This window comes from Diospyros lotus, chromosome 8 (assembly GCF_014633365.1).
Source record: "Diospyros lotus cultivar Yz01 chromosome 8, ASM1463336v1, whole genome shotgun sequence".
Lineage (NCBI taxonomy): Eukaryota > Viridiplantae > Streptophyta > Magnoliopsida > Ericales > Ebenaceae > Diospyros > Diospyros lotus.
This window is the reverse complement of record NC_068345.1, coordinates 18,216,270-18,232,846: the sequence shown is the minus strand read 5'-3', so window position 1 is coordinate 18,232,846 and position 16,577 is coordinate 18,216,270. Positions and strand designations below refer to the sequence as shown.

Sequence of the window (16,577 nt, the reverse complement as noted above, 5' to 3'; positions counted from 1 at the left end):
TTGATTTAGTTTGTTGGGTTGGCCGGCTATCGAACCACTCCAGAAATAGAGATCTATGTTTGCATCTCTTCTCTAGTTTGCAGCAAAGTGCACCCTAGGTCATCTCTCACAAGGAGCCTCACTTTCTTCTACCAACAAAGGAGAACCAACATAACCAATAACAGTTTGTTTGGGGGGGGGGGTTTTGACAGAAAACTAATTGGCAAAACAGAAAGATGAAGATGGATGAAAAATCAATAAGAGGAGTGCAACCGGCTGTGTATTTGTCTCCTATGTGAAATCTTCCTTGTCCACTCTATATATCTTGGTTTGCTAGATGCTTTGATCTCCGGAAAACAAACTCAAAGCATCCCCAACAACCGTCCAAGGATTAGAATGATTGGAAATAACAAAATGAATGCAGAAATCTCTTGCAAACAAAATGCAACCATTCACTCTCTATTCAACCTATCCGGACCTATGCAAGAACAACCGTTCAAGCACACAATATTCATTTCCGAGATGTTATACCAACCGGCTATAACATTCTGTTCTCTTAAGCATTTAACAGAAAGTGAAACCATGCAAGTTCACACAAACCTGCCATGAACTCCATGCATTCACAAATCTGCTCAAACTAAACCAAATAGAAATGAATAAGAAACAAACAACAAACCAGATTCTTGTAGCTCATCCGGGACTCAAATTCCACATGGATTCAAGACACACAACCGGTTACAAAGTGTTCTAGCCTATCATTACAGAAAGGAAAACAAAATGGAACAAAAGATGTAAAAAACAGGAAAGTGCTACAACAACAAAAACGGGCAGAATCCTCTCTATTTTCTCCTCTCTATCTATCTGATGATCTTCTGAAAATTAATGCTAAGAGGCCTTAAATACATGGCCAAGAAAGGAAAGGCTAGGGAGGCTAGGGTTGGGCCTAGCCCAACAGAAAACAAGTGAGACCAAGTCTGCTCCTTTGATTGTAGGCCCAAGCTCCTTTAGTAGGCCCAAGCTCCTTTAGTTGAGCCAAAGCTCTAGCCCATCCAATATTCCCTAAAGCCTGGATTCATAGAGTAGAGGTAAGATAGAAAATAGTGTAAGGACAATTTGAAGCATAATAAAATAGAAACAATGAAATATCAGCAAAAATTGCTTCAAATGGCCTAATAAGAATGAGGTGAAATGCCAAAATATGGTATAAATATGCATGCTATCAATTCCCCCATACTTAGACTTTTGCACTCCTGGGCAAAACACTAGACTCTATGACTCAAGAATAGAAATGTGGAAAAACACAAATTAGATGCAAGGTAGGTAAGTCTTCAAGAATTCATCATTCAAAGATCATCTTTCCTCTACTTCCAAGAAAACAAGTGACATGGCAATTCATCCAATAAGACAAATCAAAAGTGGAAGCCTCTCACAGGGCAAGTGTATGCTCAAAAATCTCTCAAGAGGTGGTGGTGACTGTTTCGCTCAAATTCACCCAATCACAATTCCACTACCATAAGCTTGTTTATCTTCTCAATCTCCACTATCCATGTCAAATGCATGCCACAAATCAAAAGGACTTATTCAGGGTTGTAATGTGGGGAAGAAAGAAATGGAAAGACAACAATGAAGGAAAACATGCCTTAGGTCGAGAAAACATTTCATGCAACTCTAAGATCAAGAGATAGAATTTCCAAGCGTTATGAAGAACATTGCATCTTTATTTGTTTGAGTGCGTTTTACGCTCTGTCTCAACTTTGCTTTCTTCTTTTTTTTTTTTTTTTTTTTTTTTTTTTTCGAAAGAGGTGAGTGCGTTTTACGCTCCTTCTCACCCTTCTATCCTTTTCTTGCTTTTCTTTTTCTTTTTCATGGATGCAAATGGCCTTTGGCCTTATGACTTGCTCGATGAATTCAATCTCTCTCACTAGAATGCACTTACTATTCCTCTTCCTAAGGTTGGAAGGTCCAAAAAGGTGTATGAAAATGAAGGGTAAAAATGATGGCTCTAAGTGGCAAACGAAAGGGATTGATTGAATTTTTTTATTTTTTTATTTTTATTTTTTTTTTTCTTTCGTATAACAAAATGGCTAAATGGGGACAAGAAAGAATGCCTTAATCATGTTTGAGTCATGCATGAACAAATATAGCCTCAACCAAGAATCAAAACAAGTTCTAGAGTGGAGATCATGATAGGTGAATGCACACACAAGAAAGACAATAGGCTCAAAATCCTCACGGCTGTAGACTACCCAATCAATCTATCAAATCAAACTCATTGCCAAATTACTTGAAATCAAGGAAGATAAGATTGAAGTTCTAATCATGATGGGTTCTTTTAGACTTAATTGCTTAACTTGCATTTCCACGCAAAACAAACTCAACTAAACCCAAGGAAAAAGAAATATGAAAAGATAAAGAAAATGTTGCCAAAATAAGAATGCTGCCTCCCCCCACACTTAGACTTTACATTGCCCTCAATGTAAACATGCAATTCCAATCAAGAATAAGACAAGTAAATGTAAAATACTAGGGAGAGAGAAACAGCCTGATGTATCAAATGTAGGTGGCGTTGAGGAGATGCAGCTCCTCCACAATATGCTCCTGAAAGCTCTCGTAGAATGGCTTAAGCCGCTGCCCGTTCACTGTGAATTGCTTTGCATTGGACTCGTCCTTGATTGCAACTGCACCAAAGGGAAAAACATGAATAACTATGAAAGGACCAGTCCAACGAGAACGTAACTTACCGGGCATCAACTTGAGACGGGAATTGTATAGCAGAACTTTCTGGCCAACTTCGAATGTCTTCTTCACAATAAGCTTGTCATGCACAGCCTTGGTCTTCTCCTTGTAGATGCGTGAGTTCTCATATGCGTCCATCCTAATCTCCTCAAGCTCTTGAAGTTGGAGCTTTCTTTGGGATCCCGCTTGACCGATGTCCATATTGCATTGCTTCACCGCCCAATATGCCTTATGCTCCACCTCCACCGGCAAGTGACACGCTTTTCCAAAAACCAACCTATAAGGGGACATGCCGATGGGGGTTTTGTAGGCCGTGCGGTAGGCCCATAACGCATCTTCTAATCTCTTGCTCCAGTCTTTCCTATTGGGCTGGACAGTCTTCTCCAAAATCTGCTTGATTTCCCTATTTGAGACTTCAGCTTGCCCATTAGTCTGTGGATGATAAGCAGTCGCCACTTTGTGTATTACCCCATACTTACGAAGTAGGGTGTCCATCTTTCTATTGCAAAAGTGGGATCCTTGGTCGCTGATGATGGCCCTGGGTATGCCAAACCTACAAAAGATGTTAGAACGAACAAAATCTGCAACCACAGAAGCATCATCAGTCCTGGTGGCTTTAGCTTCCACCCACTTTGAAACATAATCCACAGCTAACAGAATGTACAAATAACCAAATGACACAGGAAATGGACCCATGAAGTCAATACCCCAAACATCGAAGATTTCACAAAACAATAAGGGTTGTTGAGGCATTTCATTCCTACGTGATATAGTGCCTGTGTGTTGGCAACGTGTGCAATTCTTACAGAACTCATATGAATCCTTAAAGAGAGAAGGCCAATATAATCCAGAATCTAGGACTTTCCTAGCTGTACGTTGGGGACCAAAGTGACCACCACATGCAAGTGTGTGACAAAAATTTAGGACAGATGCAAACTCATGGTTAGGCACACATCTCCTAATGACCTGGTCACTACACATGCGCCACAGATAGGGATCATCCCACACATAATACCGAGCCTGACTCTTAAATTTATTTAGCTGTTCCTTCTTAAAATATGCAGGTAATTCAGAAGCAACTAAATAATTTACCAAATCAGCATACCAGGGCTCAACACCATGAATGTGGTATAATAACTCATCTGGGAAATCATCCCTGATAGGCTGGGAGTCCATGACTGTGGAATCTGAAGAAGGAGGGACCCGGCTCAAATGATCAGCTACTAGGTTCTCGGCCCCACTCTTATCTTTTATCTCCACATTGAACTCCTGAAGTAGGAGCATCCACCGTATCAACCGGGGCTTAGCATCGGGCTTCTTCAATAAGTATTTTAGGGCTGCATGGTCAGAAAACACGACAACATTAGAACCCAGAAGATAGGAGCGAAATTTATCTAAAGCAAACACAATAGCTAAAAGCTCCTTCTCAGTCGTGGTGTAGTTTGCTTGAGCAGCATCCAAGGTGCGCGAGGCATAGGCAATGACATGTGACTTCTTCTCCACACGTTGTGAAAGGACGGCGCCCACTGCAAAGTTGGAGGCGTCGCACATCAGCTCGAAGGGCAACTCCCAGTCGGGTGGCTGTATGATGGGTGGAGAAATCAATCGACTCTTCAGTTCCTCGAATGCTCGCTTGCACTGCTCATCAAAGTGGAAGGTCACTTCTTTCTGGAGAAGGTGGGAAAGTGGAAGTGCAATCTTGCTGAAATCCTTGATGAACCTCCTATAAAATCCTGCATGGCCAAGGAAAGAACGCACCTCCTTCACAGAGGTGGGGTAAGGCAATGAAGCAATAACATCAACCTTAGACCGATCCACTTCTATACCCTTCTTAGACAGAACATGCCCTAAAACAATTCCTTGTTCTACCATGAAATGACATTTTTCGAAATTTAAAACAAGGTTCTTTTCAATGCATCTCTCTAGGACTCTACCTAAGCTAACCAAGCAATCATCAAAAGAAGTGCCATAAACTGAAAAATCATCCATGAATACTTCCATGCAATGCTCTAGAAAATCTGAAAATATACTTACCATGCATCGCTGAAAGGTACCTGGAGCATTACATAGACCGAAAGGCATTCTTCTATAAGCGAATGTGCCAAAGGGGCAGGTGAAGGTGGTCTTCTCTTGATCCTCTGGGGCTATGCAAATCTGAAAGTATCCAGAAAAACCGTCAAGGAAACAATAGTGCGACTTACCGGCCAACCTCTCCAACATCTGATCAATGAATGGGAGGGGGAAATGATCTTTTCTGGTTGCTTGGTTCAGCTTTCTATAATCAATGCAGACTCTCCAACTGTTCTGCACTCTCATGGGGATGAGCTCATTGTGCTCATTTGGGACCACCGTGATGCCCGTCTTTTTTGGAACAACCTGCACGGGACTCACCCACTTGCTGTCAGAAATAGGGTAAATAATGCCGGCTGCAAGTAATTTACTTACCTCCTGTTTTACCACATCAAGGATGGTTGGGTTAAGTCTTCTTTGAGGCTGCCTTGCTGGTTTTGCTCCTTCCTCCAATAAAATACGATGCATGCAAACAGATGGGCTGATTCCAGTTATGTCCGCTAAAGTCCACCCAATTGCTTTCTTATTATTTTTTAGCACATCCAGCAACTTTCTCTCTTGGTCAGGCTGCAAGTTGTTTGCAATGATGACTGGCAGCTTCTCATCTTTCTCCAAGAATGCATACTTGAGGTGCTGAGGCAAAGGCTTGCACTGAATGGTGGGTGGCTGCTGCAAAGAGGGGGCTGACCTATTTGACTGGAACTCTAACTCCAAGGCACTATCAACCTGCTCAACAAGGTTAGCAGCACTATCTTCCACTTGGGAAATGTTAGCATCAAAATCAAACTCATGGCTATGCAAAAATTCAGCAATCTCTAAGCATGCAGCACATTGACTCTCTCCATCACTACAATTAGTGCAAATAATCGTATCTGGGAACTCATGCACAGTGGGGAATTTATCAATTAAATCAGAAAACTCAGAACATGGTTCATTCACTAACAGGTCAACTCTATTTACTTGAAAAGTGGAATGATCCTCGGTAGGGAATTTCATGGCATCAAGTATCTTGAAGTTAATTGTGTTACCAGCAAATTCCATGGAAAGTGTACCCTCATGCACATTGATAATAGTTCTAGCAGTTTTTAAGAATGGTCTCCCTAGGATCAAGGGTGCATGCTCAAGTGTGCTGTTATCTTCCATATTCAAAACATAAAAATCTGCTGGAAAGATTAAATCCTTAACCTTAACCAGCACATCTTCTAGGACTCCAGTGGGGTGTGCAGTACTTCTATTGGCTAGTTGGACAACCACTCCTGTTGGCTTCAAAGGACCACACTGCAATGAAGCATAAATAGAGTTAGGCATGACATTAATGGATGCACCTAAATCTAGTAAAGCATTGCTAAATTGCATGTCTCCTATAGTACAAGGAATGGAGAACATCCCTGGATCTTTACACTTTGCTGGCATGGCAGGTTGGATAAGGGCAGAGACATTTCTCCCAAGGTTGATCTTCTCATTCCCCATAAGCTTCCTCTTGTGAGTACACAAATCCTTGAGAAATTTTGCATACTTGGGGATCTGTCTAATGGCTTCAAGGAGGGGAATGTTGACTTCAACTTTCTGGAATGTTTCCAGAATCTCTTTATCCACTTCGGCCTCTGCTCTTTTCTTGTTTTGTGTTGCTCGATGTGGGAATGGCAGGGGCTGGATGTTGGAAGACTCTCCTTGTTCTTAATAGCTGGAGTTTGGTTGCTTGGCTTCTTGGACTGAGGAGGGTTGCTGCTCTTTGCTACCCTCTACATTCTGCTTCTCTACATGCTGCTCCATGTTTGATGATGGTGGAGGGGTTTGGTTGATTACTTCTTTCCCATTTCGAAGCATGATGGCACTAACATTACCCCTTGGATTGGCAACTGGTTGTGAAGGAAGCTGCCCCGAACCTTGACTCCTTAACTCATTGATGTTTGTGGCTAGCTGGCCTATTTGAGTCTCCAAATTTTGAATTGTGGTTTCTGTTTTCTGTTGGAATTGGAGTGTGTTGGCTGCTAGTTGCTTGACAAGATCATCCAAGGTAGGTTCTGACTTGGGTAATGGTGGTGCTTGCTGCATGGCTTGGTTCTGCCTTGGTGGTGGAGCATGGTTGCTTGAAATTGAAGGATGGAACCTCTGCTGAAATGGTTGATTCTGGTGGTATGGCTGCTGGTGCACATGTTGATTGGAAGGGCTGCCATATCTGAGGTTCGGATGGTCTCTCCAACCTGGATTGTAGGTGGCTGAGTATGGGTCATACCTATTGGAAGGTTGTGGTTGGCTGTGCTGCTGGTGCTGGAATGGTCTTCCAGGAAAAATGCCTGCACATGTCTCATTATTTTCTTGCAACTGTGGGCATTGGTCTGTTGTATGGGATGGCAAGGAGCAAATGCCACAAAGCTGCTGCTGGGGTTGCTTTCTCTCTAATGCCAACTGCCTGACCATGGAAGCCAATTCCTCAAGCTTGTTTTCCATCCTTTGCTGGTCCATAGTGGTAGCCACATTGACTTCATTGATGGCTTTTGTAGGAGTGTTAATTCTGGTGCCAAACTGCTGGGCATTTTGTGCCATCTTTGATATCAGTTCTTGTGCAGCTGCTGGGGTCTTCTCTGCCAAGGCTCCTCCACTTGCAGCATCTACCAAGTACCTGTCCATGGGGATTAGACCTTCATAGAGATACTGAATTAGGAGTTGGTCACTTATCTGATGGTGAGGACAGCTGGAACACAACTTCTTGAACCTCTCCCAATACTCATGTAGAGTTTCACCACTCATCTGCCTTATACCACAAATTTCCTTCCTTATTGATGCTGTTCTGGAGGCTGGAAAGAATTTTTCCAGGAAGATTCTTTTCAATCCATCCCAGCTGGTAATGGCAGCTGGTGGCAGGTAGTAGAGCCAATCCTTGGCTGATCCATCAAGTGAGAATGGGAAGGCTCTCAGCTTGATCTGCTCTTCATCTACTCCTTGTGGCCGCATGGTTGAGCAAACCACATGAAACTCTTTCAGATGCTTGTGTGGATCCTCTCCTGCAAGGCCATGAAACTTGGGCAACAAATGAATCAGTCCAGACTTAAGTTCAAAGTTAGCATCTAGCTGTGGATATTGAATACATAGGGGCTGGTAATGCACATCAGGTGCAGCCAGCTCTCTAATGGTTCTACCATCCAAATGACCATTATTTCCATTATTTCCATTATTTCCATTATTTCCATTACCATGATTTCCATGATTTCCATTATTTCCATTACCATTATTTCCATTACCATTATCTGCCATATTGATGAATGCTGGAATAGGTTCGGATGAAGTATTAGAAGCACTATTAGGGTCAATCCTATCCCGAGACTTAAGCTCTCTAGCTTGCCTTCTAAGAGTGTTCTCTAATTCAAGATCCAAGTCAAGTAATGTTTTCTTAGATGACCTGGTCATGCACTAGAGATCAGCACAAAAACAGCACACAAAATGGCTTATGCATACCAAGAACACAGAAACACAAAAACACACAAACAAAAACAAAAACACACAAACACAAAAACAGGTCAAACAATAAGCCCTTAGACGATTTTTTTATGCAATTTTTCACAAAATTTCAACACAAAAACACTGAGGGACCTAAAAACACTAAAAACCACACCAAATTAGCCACTAAGAAACACAAAATGGCCCAAAAAGTGGTCTAAACGTTGGAATTTGGCCAAAAAAGGCTCTTCTCACAGCAAAGCTGTGACTATTGATCCCCACACCCCCATTTCTTTGGACACCAAAAATCAGCTCAATCGGAGCAAGTGAAAATTTGTGAACAGTAACCGTGAAAATCGTTTTCTTATCAAATCAGCTCCTATTTTGCCACAAAGACCACTCTAAATGCAAGAAAACATCAAGGAAAGCATATGGACATGAAAGAACATCAAGTAAGGATGAGAAAGGAAGAGGATAGCACCAGTATCTCGAGCTCAATCCTTAAATAATGCTATCTGTTATGGGGATGGTCAAAACAGCTGCTGAATGGAAGGCTGCTGCTGGTTGCTTTCTTTTGGTTGCAGCTGTTGGGGTCTTCTGCCAAACGAAAATGGATATTAGTGTGGAAGGTAAAGACAACGGTGAATGGAATGTTAAAAGAGAGAAAATCAAAGGAAAATGAGAGAAAGAAAACGGAATATCCTCTTGTGCAGGTGATCTGCTGTCAGAGGCAGAAAAGTAGGATTCAGAGCATTCTAAAAATGGTTATGCTCTCTTGATCTGCTGCAGGCTTGTCTCCCCTTGCTGTGTAAGCTTGCTTTTCAGTGCCTATCAGAGCACATGAAGATCAGAGAAGGACTGCAGGTGTGCTACTGAGAATCAGAGAAGGACTGCAGGTGTTTTGTGCTTTTTCAGTTGCTGCAGGGCTGCAGGGTTGCTTTTTCAGAAGATCAGGTCATGCAGCCCTCTCCAACAGCCACTTCTTGGTTCAAAAATGATTCCAAAAATGAGAAAACATAAAAGGAAAATACACACAAACAAAAAGAAGATCGAAAAGGCAAATGAGGCTTCTCTGTTGCTGCTTGCTATCAGTTCATCTCAAGAACAGAACAGAATTTCTCTTCACCAAGAACACAAAAACTGATAACCTTATCACCAAGAACACAAAATAGAGAAAACACTCGAACAAGAGAACAAAACAAACAGAGAATAGGGTCGGTCCTCTATGTTTTTAGAAGAAAAAACTTGGCTCCCCGGCAACGGCGCCAAAATTCTGGCCGGCTATCGAACCACTCCAGAAATAGAGATCTATGTTTGCATCTCTTCTCTAGTTTGCAGCAAAGTGCACCCTAGGTCATCTCTCACAAGGAGCCTCACTTTCTTCTACCAACAAAGGAGAACCAACATAACCAATAACAGTTTGTTTGGGGGGGGGTTTTGACAGAAAACTAATTGGCAAAACAGAAAGATGAAGATGGATGAAAAATCAATAAGAGGAGTGCAACCGGCTGTGTATTTGTCTCCTATGTGAAATCTTCCTTGTCCACTCTATATATCTTGGTTTGCTAGATGCTTTGATCTCCGGAAAACAAACTCAAAGCATCCCCAACAACCGTCCAAGGATTAGAATGATTGGAAATAACAAAATGAATGCAGAAATCTCTTGCAAACAAAATGCAACCATTCACTCTCTATTCAACCTATCCGGACCTATGCAAGAACAACCGTTCAAGCACACAATATTCATTTCCGAGATGTTATACCAACCGGCTATAACATTCTGTTCTCTTAAGCATTTAACAGAAAGTGAAACCATGCAAGTTCACACAAACCTGCCATGAACTCCATGCATTCACAAATCTGCTCAAACTAAACCAAATAGAAATGAATAAGAAACAAACAACAAACCAAATTCTTGTAGCTCATCCGGGACTCAAATTCCACATGGATTCAAGACACACAACCGGTTACAAAGTGTTCTAGCCTATCATTACAGAAAGGAAAACAAAATGGAACAAAAGATGTAAAAAACAGGAAAGTGCTACAACAACAAAAACGGGCAGAATCCTCTCTATTTTCTCCTCTCTATCTATCTGATGATCTTCTGAAAATTAATGCTAAGAGGCCTTAAATACATGGCCAAGAAAGGAAAGGCTAGGGAGGCTAGGGTTGGGCCTAGCCCAACAGAAAACAAGTGAGACCAAGTCTGCTCCTTTAGTAGGCCCAAGCTCCTTTAGTTGAGCCAAAGCTCTAGCCCATCCAATATTCCCTAAAGCCTGAATTCATAGAGTAGAGGTAAGATAGAAAATAGTGTAAGGACAATTTGAAGCATAATAAAATAGAAACAATGAAATATCAGCAAAAATTGCTTCAAATGGCCTAATAAGAATGAGGTGAAATGCCAAAATATGGTATAAATATGCATGCTATCATGGGTCTATATGGATTATGTTTTATTTTGTGGCCGTTGTGCCAGTATTGTATCTTATGGATGCCTGGGTTATGTAAGCCTAGAGTTTAGCTATTGTATAACAGGTTGAGGTTTTGATACTCATACCGTGATGGCAAGTTTCCTTTATCGGGTTTTTAATATCTATCAGTCGCATGCGTGACAGGTTTATCCAGGTCCAGGTTGTCCCTATTTTAGTAGGGCATGTAACACCCCAAATTTTTCGGGCGTGGTATAGCTTAGAATTTCGAAAATATAAAAATTATTCATATCACAATCACTGTCATACATCACACAATATCCCAAAAACCCTAATTTTCACCTTCTCAGCTTAACAAACCCAATAATCGAATAGCTAAGACAAGTGTTAAAATTTCAAATGTGGAAGCTAGATCGAACCTGATATGATTCACAACCATAATGTTTTATTTATCATAAATAAAATCATTCAAAACGTCTACAAAATGTATTACATGGACATCATCAAGTGATAACTGAACATCTTAAACATATCCAAAATTATATAGGTTCGCACATAAACAAAAATATGTTAATCATGCTACAGACAGTAATTTAAGCTAATTCTTCAGCTACCTTCTTTCCCTTAGAGCCGCTCGTCGAACCTGGAACGTTTGAATATTCTAGGGACATAGTCCAATTAGAAGATGAATCTTCTAGTGAGAAACTCCAAAAACAATTTATATTGATGCATGATCAAGTATAAAATGTATGAGAAAAATAACAAGAACTACTTCGAAGTGCCTCGTGGACATGTCAGCCTCCTCCAATGAGAGCTTTCTCAATGGCGCACGCATAGTGCCTCTCGGGAGGTCCCTAACCATGTCACTTCGGCCCGACCTCATAGCACTCATGCAAGCACCACATCTGTTGTTCCTTAGGCTCACGGTCTTCCCCACGAGAGCTTTCTCGATTGCGCACGCATAGCGCCTCTTGGGGGATATCCGACTTTTACCCTCGGCTAACAACAATTAGGTACAATAGTATGTGTAACGCCCCGCTCCCACTTACGGGTGTTACTCGTGAACAATCACCCGGATTGTCCACCTGCCCGGCTTGTGGCGAAGGGTGGACCATGTTTCAAGATGAAACGCCCTAGGTGGGAACTAGGCTCGTCCTTCCCTTCGCTGAATCCCAGGATTCACTAGCAGAATTGGGCTTTAGCCATACCACATTGGCTATAAAGAAAATCTCCTTCAGGCGCCCAATCGCCATTTTCTCAATTTATTTAATTCTTTTCCATCGAAGAATTTTATCGGGCTCCAAAAATCACCATTTAAACCACTCCATTGATAGATCACTAATTTTGGAGGAAAAACTCATCATTTTCAAATTTTTAAGTTTTCGGCCTTTTCTCCAAAAATGCCCAAAAATTCCGTTTATTTTGAAAATTCCTTCGGGGCCCAAAATTAATTAAGAGATGGCCGAAAATCCCCAATTTTTCCAATTTTTTTTAAAAAAATTGGCCGGCGGGGCCCGCTGGCCGCGCGGGCTGGCTGCGCATGCCTCGCGCGGCCGCCCGCGCACCTACCCGCACGCGGCCGCTTGCGCGCGCGGCCACCTTGCGGCCTGCTGCAGCAGCTAGCTGCTGGCTGCTGGGCGCTGACTGATCCTTCACTTCCTTTTCTTTTCTTTTTTTTTTTCTTCTTGGACTTCCTAACCCAAATTTTCCAGAATTTAAAGTGAATAAATAAACTTCATTTTCCTTTAAATTTAGCCTCTTTTTCTCCAAAATTAAGGCTTAAATTTATGCTCTTGATGCTTCCACAACAACTCATACCAAAGTGAGGTTTTTGCCTAGGCTTCAACATGCCATAAGCCTCAATCTCATTCACTTAAAAAAAATCAACACTTCAAAGGAATATACACTCATAGTCTTAGGCTTAAACAAGCCATTACCAACCCAATCAAATTTACATCTCATGAATCAAACACAATAACATAGGCTTCCATAAGCCATACATTTACAACAAAAATAAGTAAACACCATGAGCTTCCACCCACAAGCTTGCCACTTTTTCTTCTCTCTTTTGACATAAGAACAACCTACAAGGGGAGGATAAAACCTCATGAGCTCAAAAGCTCAGTAAGGGTGCATATGCAAAGTAAATACAAGCATAACAAGTCTATGTAATAGCAAATGCATGCAAGCATGGTTAGGTTATTCCATCCTCACAACCCAACATGGTTTGAGGCATTAACCCACCACTTCTTTCCCACCCCCATGGCCATAGGTCTCATGCACAAATAAAACATGCAAAGAGATACATAAAGATTTATGCAACCTACTTACAATGCAATGCAAGGCCTCCACCACTTGGGGCCATCCCTTACCTTAACAATCTTCTCTTTGAAGCTTTAATTCTTCTTCTCAAGAGAGCTTCCCTCTTCATTTGTTCCCATCTAAAATGGTATTTCAACAAGCCACTAAATTTTTGCATACAAGCATACCAAAAAAATGAAGAGAAGAAAGCATACTTACTTTGATTTTTTCATTATCTTCTTTCTTTCTTCACTCTTCCCTCCATGGAAGACTTCTTTCTCTTTCTTTCTTCATTTCTACAAATGGCCAAAAGGGAGACAAGTCTCCCAAACTTGCCTTTTTATACTACCATTTTTCAAATTTCAAGAATGGATCTTCACCATCCATTTAAAGCACAATCCATGTGCTTATGGGAGACTTGATCTCAACCATCCATTTTAATAAATAAGGTTTCTCTCTTGAAGAAAACACAAGAAGCACAATCCATGTGCTCTTTTCTTGGTTAATCTCATCCATTGGATTACCTTTGCCTTTACAAGACTTCATCTCCACCATTAAAAGAAAGCACACTTTCATTAGGATGGCAATCCATGCCATTTCTTCTCTTTAAATCCCCACCATTGGATTTATTCTCTATTTCAAGAATACATCTCATCCATTAGATCCCTTGAATTTTCCATTTAATTCTCATTTACTTAATGAGACTATTATATATCATTTTCAAGACTTAATCCAAGCCATTGGATATATTTCACCCTTTTCAAGACTTGATCCTAACCCTTGGATCACTTGGAGATTTCTATTTATTTCTCATTTAAATAAATCCTCCCATTTTCACTCATAAATGAGTGACTAATTTCTATTTCTTTCAAATTTAAATTAATGGGACCAATTTCACATCCATCACACTTGAGAGACATAAATAATTTCTTTCCCATTTAAATTAGTGGGACTAATTTCCAACATCACATTTGAGAGACATAAATACTTTCTTATGTATTTAAATAACTCTCATATTTTCCAAGGCATCAATGGTGACCATTTACCATTTTCTTTTGGATTTTCTTTAATCCATATAATCATGCCTCTTATTAAATGCTTGAAAGACCATTTAACATTTCTTTTGCATTTAATTAATTCCTTCTCCAACTCATAAATCCACATATATAATTTCTCTCAAATTTTCAAAATTATGCCAAGTGTCACTCTAGGACACAAACTTGGCTTCCAATTCTTGATCTTGGTCATCCATGTGGCATTACCACATTAATTCACCAACTTAGGGAGAATATAATTATTCTCCTCAAATAAATTAATATCCACCATTTTCCCTATTTTTCATAATTAATTTCCTTTATGGAATCACTCCAAAATTCCCAAATACTATTTGTGAATTTATTAATCCCACATATCTCTTCATAAATACCAAATTGGGATTTTTATTCACTTACACACCTAATTCCACATAGGAATTATTTCCAATTTGCCAAAATACCCTTTTTATTGGATTTCTCTATCCAAATTACCAAAATACCCTTCTCATGGGCATTCTCAATCTCAAGGATCATCACTTCCTCAAGGGCATTTTTGGAAGTATACTTACTTCCTTTCCTATTTTCTTAACACCGGTTACACTGGGTGTTACAGTATGGCCACACAAATTTTATAAATGCAATAGTTAAAAAGTCAATAGCATATAATTTTTAAAAAAATACATTTCATATATGCAACATGATTTCACGTAAGAGAATAACAAGAGTTTACATATAAGAACTTCACCAAACACGTCTTATGCAATAGAAGTCTCTCATAAGAGAATGAAAAATAGGATTTGGAGTATAGGAGTCTCACCTTGTTGGTTTATCTCTTGAACGGTATAATTTCACAGTAACGACTTAGGTTTCTGCAGAAAACGTACATTTTGGTAAACCTAACATCAAAATATTTTTACATAAGGTTGAGGGGCATTAAAGTAGGGGCATAATTGGAAAATTTCATGGAAAAATGACCTCTCACGCACCCTCACGCGCCCAGGGAAGGTGAACCACGCGCCTTCACGCGCAGCCACTTCCGGCGCGTGTATCTCACGTGTTGCCTACCAGATTTCGGACAGCATTGCGTCGTTATCGTATTTCAGACATATCTCCCTCGTTTTAACTCCAATTCGACCCCCGTTTGAAACTACGCGACCCTCTCTTCCCCTCTACAGGATTATAAAAAAAAATGGACTTACCTCACTTTTTTTCTGACTAATTTTGGCGAACTCCGGCGAAGGCTCGTAACTCCGACGAGGCTCGTTCTTCCCCGGCTTCTCCTTCGATTTCTTCCCGCCTTCTTGCCGAACGCCCTCCTCTCTCTTTAGAGCAAGCTCCTCCTCTTAGAGTGCCTCAACTCTTAAACTTGTTTGGAATGATTTGAGAACAACCCATGGTGCCTTTTTATAGATTTCTTCAACCAATCACATTATGCCACTTGTCACAATCTAAGCCATGGATTCCAAAGACTCAAAGATATATTTGAATGGCTTTTGAAATCCAAAACTAGAATGGATTTAACTTTCGAAATCCAAGATAATTCCCTAACTTCTTCCAAATGACATTTTAGCCTTTATTTCAGGTCCTCAACTTTAATATTTTACCACATAAGCTCTTAATTTTATCCTTATTTCATTTGGATAATTCTCTAATTACAATTACACCCTCAAACATCAAATTTATCAAGATACTTAAAATCTCAAAATTAATAACTCAAAATTACTCGATATGTACGATTTTTGGGAAGCCCTTACCATCATTCGATCTTTTTAGGCTACAACTTAGCTTAACCGAAAACCGTCTCTTATTTTATTTCTTTCAGCCCCATAAGTCTCGCCTCGAGACGCTTGCCAAAAATATACATTTGTTCTTAGGTATCTAAGCTCTAGGGCACTTCTTACAGTCGATTCGATGACTTACTGCCCTCTTAAACCCATTTTTTTGGTATTTTAAACTCACTTAAAATACATGGCAACCTTACGAAAATATGGGGTATTACAATCTACCCCCTTTTAAAGAATTTTGTCCCCGAAATTGGCTCATACATACAATCTCCAAAGATCAAAATAAGCCATTTCACACCCTGGACATATCTCATAGTCCACAAAATTCCAAATTTTCATTCTAACTTTTCTGGTGGTAAGAAAACAAGAACGATCAACAACCATACCTCAACAGTCGATAGCTAGCACCCATACATCTAGTATCCCCCTCGTCGGCCCAACGTGGGATCGCTCCTCCCCTAAGGAAATCCGACACACCTGCTGGCAGAGGCTTCCTCACCTCCAGCAGTCCGGACATTCCCAACCTAGGTATGGATTGCCCCACCCACTCGGTTCAACCATAGGGATTGCTCGATTGAGGGTCTAGCGGTCGATAGTTTTGGTATATCGGGCGACCAATAGTGTTATTCCACCACAAACCACATAAGAAGCCATTACGACACTGTCGTGGTAACATAAACTCATCCAATGGCAAGTGCTCCTCCCAAACTTTAGGTATGCACATACTACCCCAAAACTTGAGATGTCATCTCGCATCTCAAAAATCAGAACCCCTGGGCTAGCCACACTCTATTAGATTTGAATAG

General features: G+C 40.6%; 1 non-coding gene across 1 annotated transcript; it reads left to right on the top strand.

Moving 5' to 3' along the window:
• Positions 1–7,462: 7,462 nt before the first annotated feature.
• On the top strand, positions 7,463–7,567 carry LOC127809049 (small nucleolar RNA R71). The gene has a single exon (XR_008025055.1). It is a non-coding gene; the product is annotated as a small nucleolar RNA R71 (small nucleolar RNA).
• Positions 7,568–16,577: the final 9,010 nt, after the last annotated feature.